We start from the raw sequence: 17,121 nt of genomic DNA on the forward strand, positions 1-17,121 counted from the left end.
ACTGGTAATGGTCTCAGTTGTCGATTAAAATTGACATACCACATGAGTCACTACTCATATCGATTGTGCACCAAGAAAATATCGAGGATGGAGATAAACTAAAAATTGAAAGCATACACCTAATAAAACAGATGAATGAATCTAGGAATGGTAATGTATCGTGGTTATTACACTGATCAGTGCAGCTCAAGAATGGCTTAATGTACAGTGGGACAAGATGAAACTGAGGAGAAAATAGACTACGGCACATAAACTAAAAGAGGAAAAGGATGCAGAAAGGGCAAGGTCTGGAAAGATTTGGAAAATTTTTTTTTGAGATAATTTAAAGACTCTAATAAGTAATTTATTCAAAATTCAATAAAATCTGTTATGTAATTATCACAGTTGTATTTTTCTGTATTTCTAAAAAAACGAAATCTTTTCAATTACTTTTTCAGAAAATTAGGAGCACTCACAAGTTGTCAGCACCTTATTATCACAGTCATTCGATTTTATTTGTGGCTAGAATATTGAAAACTGGTATATGTTCACACAGACGACAATTGTAATGATTTTATAGAGACAATTTGAAGGAATTCTCGTAACTGTGGATCTTTTCTAAGCTGGAAAGAGAAGTTTGATGAAGATATATGTATGGGCTACACGAAACGAAAAGAATTAGCGGATCACGAGAGCAAAAAGTTAACAGGCGGGGAATTATTTATGACCGACAAAACGTTGGATCAGTTGGATCATTATTACGTTTGGTCTTCTAATTATTTTAAGAAGTTCTCCAATTTTTTTTACACAACCCTGATAGCCATGCATGTTTTGCAAAGTCAGGCAACTTAATGCTGAGCATGAATTTTTGACTAGTTGCTGTGTATTTGCTGAAAACGTAACGCATAGTCCTATCGAGGTGTGATCAAAAAGTAAGGTGACTTTTCATTTTTATAAAAAAATATTCATTTATTCATCCAAAATTATGTTATCACCTTCAAAATAATCCCCCTCTGATACAATGCATTTGTGCCAGCGCTTTTTCCAGTCGTCAAAACATTTCTGAAATGCACTTTTGGGTATTGCCTTGAGCTCCTCCAGCGATGCAGCCTTAATCTCCTCAATCGTCGCAAATCTTTGTCCTTTCATAGGCCTTTTCAATTTTGGGAAGAGGAAAAAGTCGCAGGGGGGCCAAGTCTGGTGAATACGGTGGCTGAGGCATGATGATAGTATTGTTTTTAGCCAAAAAAGTACTCACTAGTAACGACGAATTTCGCTGACACACGTGTCATACCCAAAACATCCGTTAAAATTGATTGGCATAAGCCAAACGATATGTTAAGATCAGCTATTTCTCTAATCGTGATTCGACGATTTTTCAACACAATTTCTTTCACTTCCTGAACATTTTCGTCGGTTTTTGACGTGCTGGGGCGTCCAGAGCGAGGTTCATCGTTAACATTTTCTCGGCCCTCTTGGAATAATGATTTATCAATCATTTTCAGCAACGTGACGATAATAAAAAAAGATAATGAATGTTGTGCTTTTGTCGTGTATTTGTTAAAAATATTAAATATATTAATTATTGTCTTGTAGCCAAATAAAATGTCGAAAATGATTTGTGTGTGTGCGCGCGCGTGTGCGTATGTGATTGTGTGTTTGCGCGAGCGTGTGTAATGTAATAAATAAACAGGAGTAAATTAATTATTTACTTGGCTATCAGATCGAATTGAAATGGATTTAACAACTTAGTGCTGGCGTCACCGCTAGGCGGCTACGCCGTGGGAGATTTTCTCGTGAGTCGAGTGCCGTCACAGGCGTTATATCAAGGTGCCACCGCGGCGGACACCCCAGCTCATACTTCCGTAAGCTTTCAGGACTTGCTTGTTGTAAGCTCGAGACGAATACTCGCTCTCATTCTTTGCAAACGTGACGTGTGTACGGAACATTGGTCCACATAAAATTTTATATTTTTATATGTATAATAACAATTTGTATTGTTATTTAATCTTGTACATAAATTAAATATTTAATTTAAATACAATTCTTTTTAACAAAAAGGATACAAGAAATACTTTTTTTGTAAACTAAACATTTATTAGGTTTCCATTAATGTATTCTGTTTTAATAAATCTATCTGGATTCCGATCTTATTTTCAATTGGTCTTAATACCGTGTTTTTGGTGTAGAAATCTCGATCGATTCGGATTACTTTTTTTTAATCGGTTTTATCGCACATTTTTGGCAGAGTGGTGACAATTCAGCATAAAGAAAAATTAACTTATTTATTTTTTATATATTTAAAAAAAAAGTACAAAACATATATTTAACCGTTTTCGACATGTTGTTGAATTTTTGCTAAAATTTATGACTTAGCAGATGTTGTTAGCAACTTGCTCTTATGTTGCTCTTTATGTATGGCGATAAACCGTTGACAGCAAATACGCAGCATATTGGCAGCAAAACGTGCTGAATTCATATGATGTCAAACCAAAGGCAAATGAGACACACACCTTGTTCTAAATTTGCTGAAAACTAATGCCCTTTGTTTTCGGCAACATTACAGCAACAACACAGACAGGTGGCTATCAGGGAAGATATTGTTTCTTTTATTTTAAATAACTCTAAAATAGTTTATGGGAAGAAGTGTTTCAAGTAATTTTATTAATTAACAAAGTAAATTTTTCTATTTTATTTAAACAAAATATATATGAAGATATATACAGATATACAGGGTGTCCCAAAATTCGCGCAATCGGAGTACAAGACGTGATACTTTACGATAAAAGAAACAACTTTTTCCTTTAGCAAAATTGCGTGCGACAAGTAGTTTTTGCAGGAGAGCACGTTAAAATTAACGAATAAGCGTTCTTGGCTCTGCGGCGCTCAGGACTGGCGCGCGCGCTCCTCACTCACTTGTACCTAGTCGTGGTTGGCTAGTGGTTGTAAGTAATGTCTTAAGATGCTGATACGATTCTATTATAATTAGTTATGACATTTTAAGACTGTAGAATCAATGAATATCGGTCGTTAACCTCTTCCGTATTTTGAGATTAACGACCGATATTCATTGATTCTACAGTCTTAAAATGTCATAACTAATTATAACAGAATCGTATCAGCATCTTAAGACATTACTTACAACCACTAGCCAATGACTAGGTACAAGTAAGTGAGAAGCGCGCGCGCCGGTCCTGAGCGCCGCAGAGCCAAGAACGCTTATTCGTTAACTTTAACGTGCTCTCCTGTAAAAACTACTTGTCGCACGCAATTTTGCTAAAGGAAAAAGTTGTTTCTTTTATCGTAAAGTATCACGTCTTGTACTCCGATTGCGCGAATTTTGGGACACCCTGTATACAGATATAAAGTAAAAGTTACAAGATTTCTTTTTATTTTTTAAAAGCTGGAGAACTTTTTAAAATCGGACTTTTATTCTATAAGATATTTTAAATTGATATTGCGTATCAACTTTGATCACACAGGTGATGCTGTAAAGGTAGATGACAGAGTTTGTTCCAAAACCTAGACGATAATGAGGACGACCCAGACTATGATTCATGATATCCCGGTTGATTGTGCTTAAACAGTTGGATCTTACATTCTTAGACGATGGCAAATTATTACGTTTTGTCTTCTAATTATTATTTTAAGGAGTTGTCCAATTATTTTTTTTGCACATTATTAAAAGAAATATACATCGTTCAAGTTCTCGAAAATTAAAAGTAGATATTTTATTATATTATATATTTTATATATTTTAACGACTTGTGCGACTTTTATTATGATATACTTACTTTATTTTAAATAAAATCAAGCGATTTAGAGCTAATTCAAAATTGCTCGTTCAAGTTCTCGAAAATAAATGTAGATATTTTATTAATTATAATATTTTATTATTATAATTTTAACGACTTGTGCGACTTTTCTTGCGGTATATTTATTTTCAATAAAATTAAGCACTCTATTCTCGAAAAGTAATGTAGATATTTTATCATATACTCGAATTTCCCTTGCGAGCTATGAATGCTGTGTCAAGTAAAACATGTCAGTGATAAATGAATAAATGAATCGTCAATGATAGAAACAGAAAACATATTTCTTCAACCAACTTTATTAAAAGATATATTTAATTAGAAGATAAATCACAGAATATATAAGCTGAGGAATGGATTACAACATATAACTAAAAATAAAATTTACTAAAATAAATTTTACTGGCAATAATAATTTCATAATACTGCATACAAACACGAGGATGTGATTTGATATCATTTGTGTATCGAAATGGTGTAGACAAATTTTTAATGCATCGCGTCAGCATAAGTATACAACAGAAATGTTCCATCAAACGAACTCTGTGCGACCCTAAGTATTTCTTATACAGATTTTTATTTAGAGTATAAAATTGAATGAAATCTGCGACAATTGACAGACTATTTTTGTCAAGTAACCAATGCTTTTCTTGAATTTCTGATTGCTAATTGTTATCTTTGTTAATTCCATAATAAAGTTTATACTCCGAATACAAAGCTATTATCATTGGAAAAAAATATTTTATTTATGAACTTTTATTAATCGCTGTGTTTAATAAATAATATTTAAAAAATAAATAAACTCAATATACAGGTTACAAAAAATATAGTTTATTATATATAGACATATTATATGTATATATATATACCGGGTGTCCCAGACCACCCGTCCCACCCGATTTTTTCGTAAACGCGACATTTTAAAGAAAAATGTTTCAGACAAAAGTTGTAGGGTTTTAAAAGATCTATTTACTGATTTTATCAGTTTGACCTTGGATGGCGTCGCCAAGGTCAGATCAAAATAACATTAACTTTTTTAAATAGGACACCTCATTTTTGGTTCCAGAATCTAATAGCTGGTGTCAAGACCTTTCCAAAACACTATAAGAAAGTTTATTTTTGTTGAGTACTTTCCGAGTTGTGAGGCTTGAAAGTTACGGTGTACTGTAACCTTCAAGCGTCATAACTCGGAAAGTCCTTAACCAAAATAAACTTATTTATAGTGTTTTGGAAAGCTCTCGAAATCGACTACAAGAAAATGCAATGAAAAATATAAGCAGAGGACACCGACTTCGCCCATGGTATCACGTCGAATAATGCTTTCTCTCTCGACCCAGCGTCGAGCGAGGAGGATGCACTATCGTAAAGCCCCCCACCACTTTCCGCCCGCACCCCGATCGTCGCCGCGCAGCCTAGACACACGTACGAGCGCGGCTCCGCGTGTGTGCGGCAGCCGAGCGCTAGCGTCGAGAGACACCATTTCTGCCGGTGCGTGTACCTATAGTCCTACGCGTAGAGTTTTGAAGATACCTAATTACCGAGATCTCTAACATTCGGTACAGCTCTATGATGCCGTTTATTCTTGATTTATTAATATTAATCTTCATTTAATGTTGATTATTGTAGCAATAAAGTAATTTTCACGAAAAAGCACCCTTACATACCACTCCTAAAAGTCATTGCTTAGAATTCATAATATTACGCAACTCGTCACCAATTCACGTTTTCTAATAAGCAACCCGGTCGTAAGCGTAATTTGTAGTTATGCCTTACCCGAACGAAGAAGCTGCGTTAATGATGTCAGTTTTGGGTAGAGCTGGAAGTTTTCGAGCAGCTGAAATAATGTGGCGAAATGAATATCCCGATCATACACCACATTCGCGCAAAGTTTTCAGTCGCTTACAACATCGAATAATTGTAAAAGGTATTGTTCAGCCGGATCATAATAAGGGAAGGCAAATTCATCGATCAGTTCGTTCAGTAAGAGCACCTCATGTAATTGCATCTGCCTTTGTAACCCCGAATGATTCTTTAAAGCGACGAGCAAGAGATAGTGGAATAAGTCGAAGCACGATCAGTCGAATTTTTCGTGAAAATTCATTCCATCCATATCGAATGTCACTTCACCAGGCCATGACATTGAACGATCATAGACAAAGACTGATACTGTAATTGGATTACTCAACAATTATCTAATTTCCATAGAAGTATTTTATTTTCTGATGAGTGCACCTTTAAAAGTGACGGCGAAATAAACACACATAATTTTCGTTATTGGGCACAAGAGAATCCACATTGGTATCGAGAAATGGATCATCAACGTATCTGGAAAGTCAATGTTTGGTGCGGAATTGTTGATACGCATATCGTGGGACCATTTTTCTTTCAAGAGAATTTAAACCGTTTTTTATACGCCGATTTACTCGAAAACGAACTTCCACGTTTACTTGAAGATATTCCACTCCAATTACGTCTAAATATGTGGTTTCAACAGGATGGATGTCCCGCCCACACGTCTGTCATTGCTCGTCATCAACTGAACCGCATATTTCGCGGCCGATGGATAGGTAAACATGGTCCACATAATTGGCCACCACGATCACCGGACCTTACAATTTTAGATTATTATTTGTGGGGACGAATAAAAGACCTTGTATACCGCGAACGACCTACGACTGCAGAAGATATGAAAAACAGAATTCGACAAGTCATTCAGTCTCTAGATACTGACGAAATTCGTCGGGCGACGGATGATTTCCAAAGTAGGGTAACAGCCTGTATAAATGCACGTGGTGGACATTTTGAACATCGAGACTGAACAACATGCGTATGCACAAAGGTGACGGCAAGGGGAACCACCTTATGAAAGCACCCCGACAAAGGTGACGGCGAGGGGAACCACCTTAAAAAAGCACCCCGATAAGGTGTAAGTACGATCTTGTTACCTACACGTGGTACACCTTAGGTAACGCTAATACCTACAGGCGGCACCGATTATTTCGTTTTTACATTTTAAAAATGTTACTTTGACTTATACCTTTATGCCCAAGATCGATCTCAAGGTCGAATTCAAGATCATCATCAGGTTGATCCCTCGAAATCATGCAAATTTTGTCTGAGCCATTTTTTTGTACAAGCACATCCCTACGTTTTAAAAGGGTGGGACGGGTGGTCTGAAACAGATATATTTTTCATTGCATTTTCTTGTAGTCGATTTCGAGAGCTTTCCAAAACACTATAAATAAGTTTATTTTGGTTAAGGACTTTCCGAGTTATGACGCTTGAAGGTAACAGTACACCGTAACTTTCAAGCCTCACAACTCGGAAAGTACTCAACAAAAATAAACTTTCTTATAGTGTTTTGGAAAGGTCTTGACACCAGCTATTAGATTCTGGAACCAAAAATGAGGTGTCCTATTTAAAAAAGTTAATGTTATTTTGATCTGACCTTGGCGACGCCATCCAAGGTCAAACTGATAAAATCAGTAAATAGATCTTTTAAAACCCTACAACTTTTGTCTGAAACATTTTTCTTTAAAATGTCGCGTTTACGAAAAAATCGGGTGGGACGGGTGGTCTGGGACACCCGGTATATATATATATATATATATATATATATATATATATATATATATATACTTTGCAATATACTTCTCTGGACCCGATGACGCAAGCCGCAACGGGGTGGCCTTTATGGTGCACGGCACACTGGCTAGGGCGGTCCTCGGCTATGAAACCGTCAGTGACCGTATAATATCAATACGCCTCAAGGCGAAACCGTGCACACTAAATATTATCCAAGTCTATGCACCCACCTCTGAGGCAGATGAGGAAGACATGGATAACTTCTACAGCTCTCTACAAAGGATTATTGAGAAAATACCCAATAGAGAAGTCACCATAATCATGGGAGACTGGAACGCTAAGGTGGGACGCACTGACGGCGATAATCACATCCGCGATGTGCTGGGGAGATACGGCATAGGAATACGGAACGACAGAGGTTCCAGGCTCATCCAGTTCTGTATTGATAATAACCTCGCGATTGCAAATACAATGTTCAAACAGCACATAAGGAAACAATACACGTGGACGTCGCCGGATAATCGCACCAAGAACCAAATTGATTACATTTTGATCAAAATTCGCTGGAAATCGGCCGTTCTCTCAGCGAAGACACTACCTGGAGCGGACTGCGGTACGGATCATAGGCTGCTGACTTTCAAGTTTAGGACGAGGATGAGGAGCTGCAGAAAAACAACAACCAAAAGCAAGTTACCACCAATTACCGACAAACAAGCCTTCCAAAATGGGCTAAAAAAGGAAATAGAGCGAGACGACATAGAAGAATTGGACAACCCTGATGATCTGTGGGAACGGCTCAAAACAGCGATCAAAACAACAATAACTGGCACGCAAAAACCAAAAGAGAGCCCAAGGAAACGCGAGTGGATATCTGACAGCACCTACAGGCTGATAGAAGAAAGAAGGAAATTGCTAGCCGCCGGCCTAAATAGTACCGAAGCAGTGGATAAATATAAAAAGATATCATCTGACATTCAAAAAAACTGTAGGAAGGACAAAAACAACCTATTGAATGGGATTTGCGCAGACATCCAACTCCATGCAGACCGTCTTCAACCTGGGGATGTATTCCACAAAATCAAACTAATCACACGAAAATTCAAACCACGCACGTGGACCATCTATGATGAAAACGGTACATCAATCACGGATATCGGAGACATAATGGAGGTATGGAGAAGGTACTGTGAGAGGCTGTATAGAGAGGAAGAGGACGCAGTGACTGATAGCCTAGAGAAATATGAACAGGAACCACATATTCTGCTGGAAGAGACGGAAAGAGCCATACGAAAGCTTGCTAACAATAAGGCCACCGGAGTAGATCAGATAACAGCGGAGATCTTCAAAGCAATGGGACCAGTGGGAACGAGAGCTATACACTGCATTCTTCAAAAAGTATGGACTACCGCGACCTGGCCCAAAGACTGGACCACCTCTATAGTGATCCCTATACACAAAAAGGGTCCAGCCAACAAATGTGAGAACTACCGATTAATAGCACTGATATCACATGCAAGCAAAATTCTTCTGCAGATCATACACAGTCGATTACAGCCATACACTAACCGACAGATAGCCCCGGAACAAGCTGGTTTCGTCAGTGGCCGAGGTACACGAGAACAGATACTGAATCTACGACAGCTGATAGAAAAGGCAAGAGAGTACTACATCCCTATGTTCGTCTGTTTTGTAGATTACGAGAAGGCTTTTGATAATGTCAGATGGTGCCTACTGTGGCCCATCCTCAAAGAAATGGGCGTCCCGACACATCTCATACACTTAATCAAAAATCTATACAAAGACAGCACAGCTGTCGTAAGAATTGAGAACATCACCGCGGGAGAGAGTGCAATTAGGAAGGGAGTGAGACAGGGCTGCATATTATCGCCACTACTGTACAATATCTACAGCGAACACGTGATGAGACGGGTGCTGGAGGATTGGGACGGCGGTGTGACCATAGGCGGTGATAAGTTTTCGAACCTTAGATATGCAGATGATACGCTGCTGATTGCCAAAAGCGAAGGAGAACTGATAACACTCATGAAAAAACTGGAAAATATCAGCCAGATATATGGGCTTCGCATAAACAGTTCGAAAACAAAGATCATGATAATTGACCGCGAACACAACAACTCTCCAGAAACGGTGCGTATCGGCAATTTTGAGGTGGTCGATAAATTTGTGTATTTGGGAGCATTAATAAACAACCAGGGTGACTGCGAAGCGGAGATCCGTAGGCGCATCCAAATGGGTAGAACAGCAATGGCCCAACTGACTAAAGTATGGAAAAATCCTAGCATCACAAGACACACCAAAGTCAATCTAGTCAGGGCCCTAGTATTCTCGGTATTTCTGTATGCTTCCGAAACATGGACGCTGCGAGCGGCTGATAGGAAACGCGTGGAGGCCTTCGAGATGTGGTGCTGGCGAAGGATGCTGCGAATTCCTTGGACAGCGAGAAGAACAAATGCGTCCATTTTGGCAGAGATAAATCCACCACAAAGACTGTCGAGTGTGGTGTACAGCCAAATCCTCAAGTTTTTTGGGCATGTAAATCGCAGTAACAACATCGAACGCCTGATAGTTCAGGGAAAGCCAGAAGGAAAGAGGCGAAGGGGCCGCTCACCAACACGCTGGACTGATACAGTTACGCAACTGCTTGATACCACCATGGAAAAGGCGGTGAGAGCCACCACTAGTAGAGACGGGTGGCGCACCACCATCAAGAGAGTCATTAGAACCATGGAAGCACAAGCATAGTCACCACGCATCTGCCAAGATGTAAAGGACTTAGATGATGATGATGATATATATATATATATATATATATATATATATATACAGGATGAGTCATTTTAATCTATGGACCCGAATATCTTCCAAATAATGGTATCTACAAAAAAATGGTTTAGATAAAAGTTGACTAGGACAGAGGGGGTTATTCAATTGTACCATTGGTTTTGACCTTGAGGTCAATTTTGAAGATTATTTCAAGGTCACGATGGTTTTTTTAAATGGGACACCCTATTTTTGACTGCGAATTTCGAAAAACCAGAAAATTTTACATCAAACTTGTCTTATGAAAAAATTGTTTTTGCGACCTTGGAAAGGTAAAAAATGAAGGTGAAATGTCTGAAAAACGATCTAGTGTACTTTTTCTGAAATGACGTGGTTTTCTGGGTAACACAAATGTGCATAATGCTTAAACAAAGTCAATGAATAGTAAAAGTGTTAATCACTTTGACTAGCTTGACCTTGAGGTCAATTTTCAAGGTTGTTTGAAGCTCATAACGCATTTTTTTATTAGTAAACCCTATTTTTGACCGCAGAACCTGTTTCTTGACAATGGGCTCTTAAACAATGGCACTTTTTACATGAGCATAGGGATTTTTTAGTTTTTCAACCTGACCTTTTGAAGGTCATATCAAGGTCAAAAGCACTTTCATCTTACTTTTAGCGTTACCCCGAAACAACGACGTGGACGTAGTAAGTTCAATTTCCTTTAGGGTGCTTGATTATCGTGAGTCCTCTTGCCTCTCACGTCGGGGTGCTTGATTATCGTGAGTCCCCTTGCCACTCACGTCGGGGTGCTTGATTATCGTGACTCCCCTTGCCTCTCACGTCGGGGTGCTTGATTATCGTGAGTCCCCTTACCTCTCACGTCGGGGTGCTTGATTATCGCGAGTTCCCTCGCCTCTCACTGACACTGTAATTTAAATGAATTACCCACGGAGTAATTGTTCAAAATTACCTCCGTTGGCTTCGAGGCATAACTGTAATCTGTTTTGAAAACTATCCACAGTTCTAAGCAGGGTAGTTCTAGGAATGGCTGCACAAGCTCTACGAATGCGGTCCATAAAATCATCTCTTGTGGTTGGTCGTTCAGCAAAAACAACATTTTTCAAGTATCCCCATAAAAAGAAATCAGGCGACATCAAATCTGGTGAGCAAGGAGGCCATTCAACTGGACCCCTTCGTCCAATCCATCTGTCATTGTAACTGGCATTTAAAAAGGCACGTACAATGAGTGCATAATGCGGTGCAGCACTATCTTGTTGAAGCCACATTCTTGCTCTTGTTGCTAAGTCAACATCTTCTAATAAGCCTGGTAAGTGATCTCTTAGCAACGATAAGTAACTGTGTCTATCAACGTTCTTTTCAAAAAAATAAGGTCCAATCAAATAACCATTTACAATGCCGTACCACACCATAATACTCCATCGATTTTGATGATCTATTGGCCTATACCAGTGGGGATTAACATCTGACCAATAATGGCAGTTATGTCTATTAAGTTGTCCGTCACTATAAAATTTAGCCTCATCTGAGAAAAGCACATACCTAAAAGAATTAGGATCATCGTGTAACATTTGTAAAGCCCACTGGCAAAAAGCAATACGCGTCAGATGATGATTAGGCTGTAAAGCCTGCGTAAGAGTGATGTGGAAAGAGTGATAATTTAGAGCTCTTAAAATTCTAACAACAGTTCTTTGTGATATACCTATTTCCCTTTCAATCTGGCGAGTACTAACATGAGAATTAAGGTGAAGTATTGCTAAAATAGTTACAGCTCGCGCATCATTTTCCTCATATTCATGATGTTGACGTTGACGAACAAGATGTCCATTGCGAGTTCTTTGGACTAAACTACGTATTGTCATATCAGTTGGATGTCGCCTTTCAGGAAAACGTTGAGCATAAAGCCTTGATGCTGCATTGTAATTGCTATGACACTCCCCTAAAACTAATATAATATCAACAATCTCATTAGGACTATAATCAGCCATTCTGAAAAGGTAACTTGTGAATGTAATTACCTACATACCCTGTATGTATGTTTGAAATTTTTTAATTTAAGCAACTTTAAATAGTAAATTTTTCAATTAAGCAGAAGTGAGTAAGAAAGAAAAGAAATAAAACTCTATTATAACAATAATTATAAATCTTAAATCAAACGTAATTGTTTAGTTTTTTTCAATCGTTGATTATTAGCATTAGGGATCGCAGTGCTGTCAGCTACTTGCAACTTTCGGCCGGATTCTTCGACGCACGCCTATTGCTCCCCTCCCACCGCTCGCGCCTTAGCAACGGCGTCGCCGGACGGCGTAACTAAGGAGCACGATACATCGTCTCAGTACCGTGCGTTACACCGTTCGGTGGCGCTGTTGCTAAGGCGCGAGCGGTGGGAGGGGAGCAATAGGCGTGCGTCGAAGAATCCGGCCGAAAGTTAGTAATGTTTAAGCATTATGCACATTTGTGTGACCCAGAAAACCACGTCATTTCAGAAAAAGTACACCAGATCGTTTTTCAGGCATTTCACCTTCATTTTTGACCTTTCCAAGGTTGCAAAAACAATTTTTTCATAAGACAAGTTTGATGTAAAATTTTCCGCTCTTTCGAAATCCGCAGTCAAAAATAGGGTGTCCTATTTAAAAAAACCATCGTGACCTTGAAATAACCTTCAAAATTGACCTCAAGGTCAAAACCAATGGTACAATTGAATGACCCCCTCTGTCCTGGTAAACTTTTATCTAAACCATTTTTTTGTAGATACCGTTATTCGGAAGATATTCGAGTCCATAGATTAAAATGACTCACCCTGTATATATATATATATATATATATATATATATATCACTTTTATATTTTATTATTTTAATAATAATTGAACGTAAAAGTTTAGCAGTTTCCACGCCCTCTTCCACCACGTCTTCCTCCACCTCGTTCTCCACCTCGACCTCTTCCTCGCCCTCTACCCCACCACCACCTTGCTCTTTCACGGCGTTAGCCGGCTTTTTGCCATCGAGCTGTAGTAATAAAACAATATATTAAAATTTTATATTTATGTATAAATAATTTAACATAACAACACTATATAACTTACGTTTTCTTTTTTCCTTTCCGGTGAACAATGCTTGATCCGCCGAAACAGATGAGGCAGGCGGGGTCTGAGCCGCCAAGGCAGGCGGAGTCTGAGCCGCCGAGGCAGGCGGGGTCTGAGCCGCCGAGACAGGGGGGCCTGATTCGCCGGGGCAGGCGATTCTTGATCCGCCGGGGCAAGCGGTCCTTGATCCACCGGGGCAAGCGGTCTTTGATCTGCAAGTGGTGCCTGAACTGGCAGTGCAGGTGGTGGTGGTGACAAAGGCTGATGATTCAATTGATCGGCAGCCTCATCGCCATTTTCAACATTTTTTCGCAGTTCATCATTTGAAATATCTGTAATTTGTAAAAGGGTATTTGTAGTATGTAGTAATAAGTATATAATAAAAATAAAAACTTACATTATACGCACGCCGATTCTATGGTCAAGAGGTTATTCAGTTCAGTTAGCCAATGATCGTGCTCGTCTCTCAAACGGCTTACGGAGACGATATGACTATACTTCGAAGGTTAGAGAAGGGGTGGTTATGGTTAACCGAGTTAGTTAAAAATCTATATACATAGGATCTCTAGACTGGGTATCGAACATGTAACTTTTTCCCTAGGGCGGAAAGGTGAAAAGTGAAAAATTGCCCCATTGTATTAGGAGTACAAATTGAAAACCGCCGTTTTTTGTCAAAATTTGAGGATTGATTGTTGAAAAATGGTTACATACTTATTCTTGAAAGTATTGTCCATCGCTGGCCACTACTTTCTCCCACCTTTTGGGCAGCATACGAATCCCGCGTCGAAAAAACTGCTCGTCTTTTGCGGCGATCCACGAATCGACCCAGTTTTTGGCCTCTTCGTAATAATGGAAGTGCTGCTCAGCCAGGCCATGCGCCATTGATCGGAACAAGTGGTAATCTAAAGAGGCGATGTCAGGAGAATACGGCGGATGAGGTAAGACGTCCCATTTCAATGTTTCGAGATAGGTTTTAACGACCTGAGTAACATGTGGCCGAGCGTTGTCGTGCAGCAACATCACTTTTTCGTGTCTTTGCTCGTATTGTGGCCGTTTTTCCTGTAATGCTTGGCTCAAACGCTTTAGTTGTGTTCGGTAGCGAGCTCCTGTGATGGTTTCACCCGGTTGCAACAGCTCATAATAAATCACGCCGAGCTGGTCCCACCAAATACACAGCATGAGCTTCGAGCCATGGATGTTTGGCTTGGCCGTCGATGTTGATGCATGGCCGCGGTAGCCCCACGATTTTTTTCGCTTTGGATTATCATAATGGATCCACTTTTCATCGCCGGTTACAATACGATGCAGAAAACCCTTCCGTTTTTGCCGTTGGAGCAGCTGTTCGCACGCGAAAAAACGCCGTTCGACGTTTCTCGGCTTTAATTCGTATAGCACCCAGTGTCCATGCTTTTGGATCATTCCCATGATTTTCAAACGATGTGAAATAGCTTGTTGAGTCACGCCCAATGAATCTGCAAGTTCCTGTTGCGTTTGAGATAAATCTTCATTCAGTAATGTTTCCAATTGTGCGTCTTCAAACTTTTTCACCTGTCCGGGACGCTCCTTGTCTTCTACGCCGAAATCACCACTTTTGAAGCGTTGAAACCATTCTCGACACGTTCTTTCACTAATGGAAGCCTCACCATAAGTTTTTACAATCATTCGACGCGCCTCAGCTGCAGATTTTTTCGAATTGAAGGCAAAAAGCAAAACTTCCCGCAAATGACGCTTATTGGGCACAAATTTCGACATCTTCGATCACAAAAGTATATAACGCCGATAAAAATTCACAACTGCAATGATAAGGAATTGTTGCCAGATGCCCAACCTTACATTTAAAATTTTTGATCTAACGTTTGGCGCCAGCTGTAGGCTCCGGCTGATAATGTACCGTCCGGTATTACCGACTGATATAACGAAAGGCAAGTTAGTTACGTTTAGTAACTCACGAGGTCAAGGCGTGCTTCTTCAACAGACTCACTTGTGGCTCGACCCTGGTTATAACAAGTTCAAAAATACACTCGTCGTTAATTACAATTATTCTCGTGTGCTAATTACTACCTCCTCTAATCCTGAACACTGTTTACATTCAGAGAGGAGAAGACGGCTGCATTTGAGCCCACATTGGTGACCCCGACGTGATCAACGTCAACTGACGACGACGAAATTCGTCAAGCAAAAAGATGAAAAGAGTCACACTGAGCATCATTTCGAGAAACGTCTTGAAGTCTCGAGCATTCCGTACGAAGCCGAAGAGACCTGTTGACCTTACACAACTACGGGTATCCTGAGTCCCCTGAAAGATTACAACAAGCGTGTTCGAGCCCAGCGGCAAGTAAAAACCACCGCATAACCACGTCTGCGAAACTTTCAAAGAAGCAGACATATTGTCTTCTGGAAAGCGGCCATATTTTCTCCTTGCGGACGAATTCGGAAAGCGGCCATATTTTCTTCCTGCGGACGAATTCGGAAAGCGGCCATATTTTCTTCCTGCGGACGAATCCTGAAAGCGGCCATATTTTCTTCTTGCGGACGAATCCGGGAAGCGGCCATATTTTCTTCCTGCCGACAAAATTGGAAGGCGGCCATCTTTTCTTCCTCCTTGCGAAACCATCGCAGAACCTCAGCTACTTGTCCCGCCCGTCAACGATTCATCCTCTCAAGGCATCAAGACAGCAGGCAGACAGCTGGCTGGACAAATCCTTCGAACAACGACTCACACTTGCGTACCGTAAGTCCGTTCCAAATCAAATAACGGGCGAACCGCAGAAAAGAGCTAATTCATTTCTCATTCGAATGTAATCTGTGCGCGTACCATTACACCAGTTATTTCGGATGTAAACATCGCTCTCGCCGTTGTTATAGCTCGTGTATTAATCTTGCCGTCAATCTAACTCGCATCATAATACCATTCTAATCGTCGTTAACGCATGTGCGTATACTATTAATAGAATAAGAAACATTCGTCGCGTATAGTTAGTAATCAAACCATTACGTCATGTCGGACACGGAACAACCAGACGGCCCCTCAGGCAATCCTCAGGTTAGCACTTACCGTGTACCTAAAATTCCGCCCTTTTGGCGTAATAACCCGGAGACTTGGTTTATGCAAGTAGAAGCAACATTTCGAATTTCGAATTGCAAAACCGATCGTACCAAGGCAGATTATCTCATCAGTGCATTAGACAGCGAGATCGTGGATCAAATCGGAGATTTAATTTCCGAAAACCCTCCTTCTACGGGTTATTACCAGTCACTCAAAGACAGAATTTTATCAATATTTTCGGTTTCACCCGAAGCACGTTTGCGACAATTACTAAAAGGCCAGACACTCGGTGACCGAAAACCCTCGCAATTATTAAATCACATGCGAACATTGAACAGTAATCAATGCAACGCAACAGTTTTAAAATCTCTTTTCCTTGAACAATTACCTGAGTCACAACGAGCTATTTTAGTAGCCATGAACGAACCGGATCTTCAGAAAGTCGCGGAAATCGCGGACAAAATCGCCGATATAAGCAGCCCCGAAGTGGCAATAGCTCCCATATGCGCTAGTTCTGGTGCAACCAAAACGCGTCACGGTGATACAAACGCTCAGTCGGACACTGATAAGCAGATGGCAGAAGTTATTAAACGCCTTACGTCCTTAGAAAATAAGATAGCAAAGCTAAAGCTAGAACGTTCTATTTCGCGATCCCGCTCTAAATCCAAACAACGTGACTCGCAAAATCCTGACGCTAAGTCAGGTTACTGTTTCATTCATCAGAAATACGGTAAAAAAGCAACCTCTTGTAGGAAACCATGTTCATGGAAAGACGACCAAAAATCGGAAAACTAAATTCACCTTCTCGGTTA

The 17,121-nt window shown here is 39.9% G+C and overlaps 1 pseudogene; it reads left to right on the forward strand.

Annotated features, from left to right (window-relative positions):
* LOC105204197 lies at positions 1-3,540 on the forward strand (annotated as a pseudogene).
* Positions 3,541-17,121: the final 13,581 nt, after the last annotated feature.

This window comes from Solenopsis invicta, chromosome 2 (assembly GCF_016802725.1).
Source record: "Solenopsis invicta isolate M01_SB chromosome 2, UNIL_Sinv_3.0, whole genome shotgun sequence".
Taxonomy (NCBI): domain Eukaryota; kingdom Metazoa; phylum Arthropoda; class Insecta; order Hymenoptera; family Formicidae; genus Solenopsis; species Solenopsis invicta.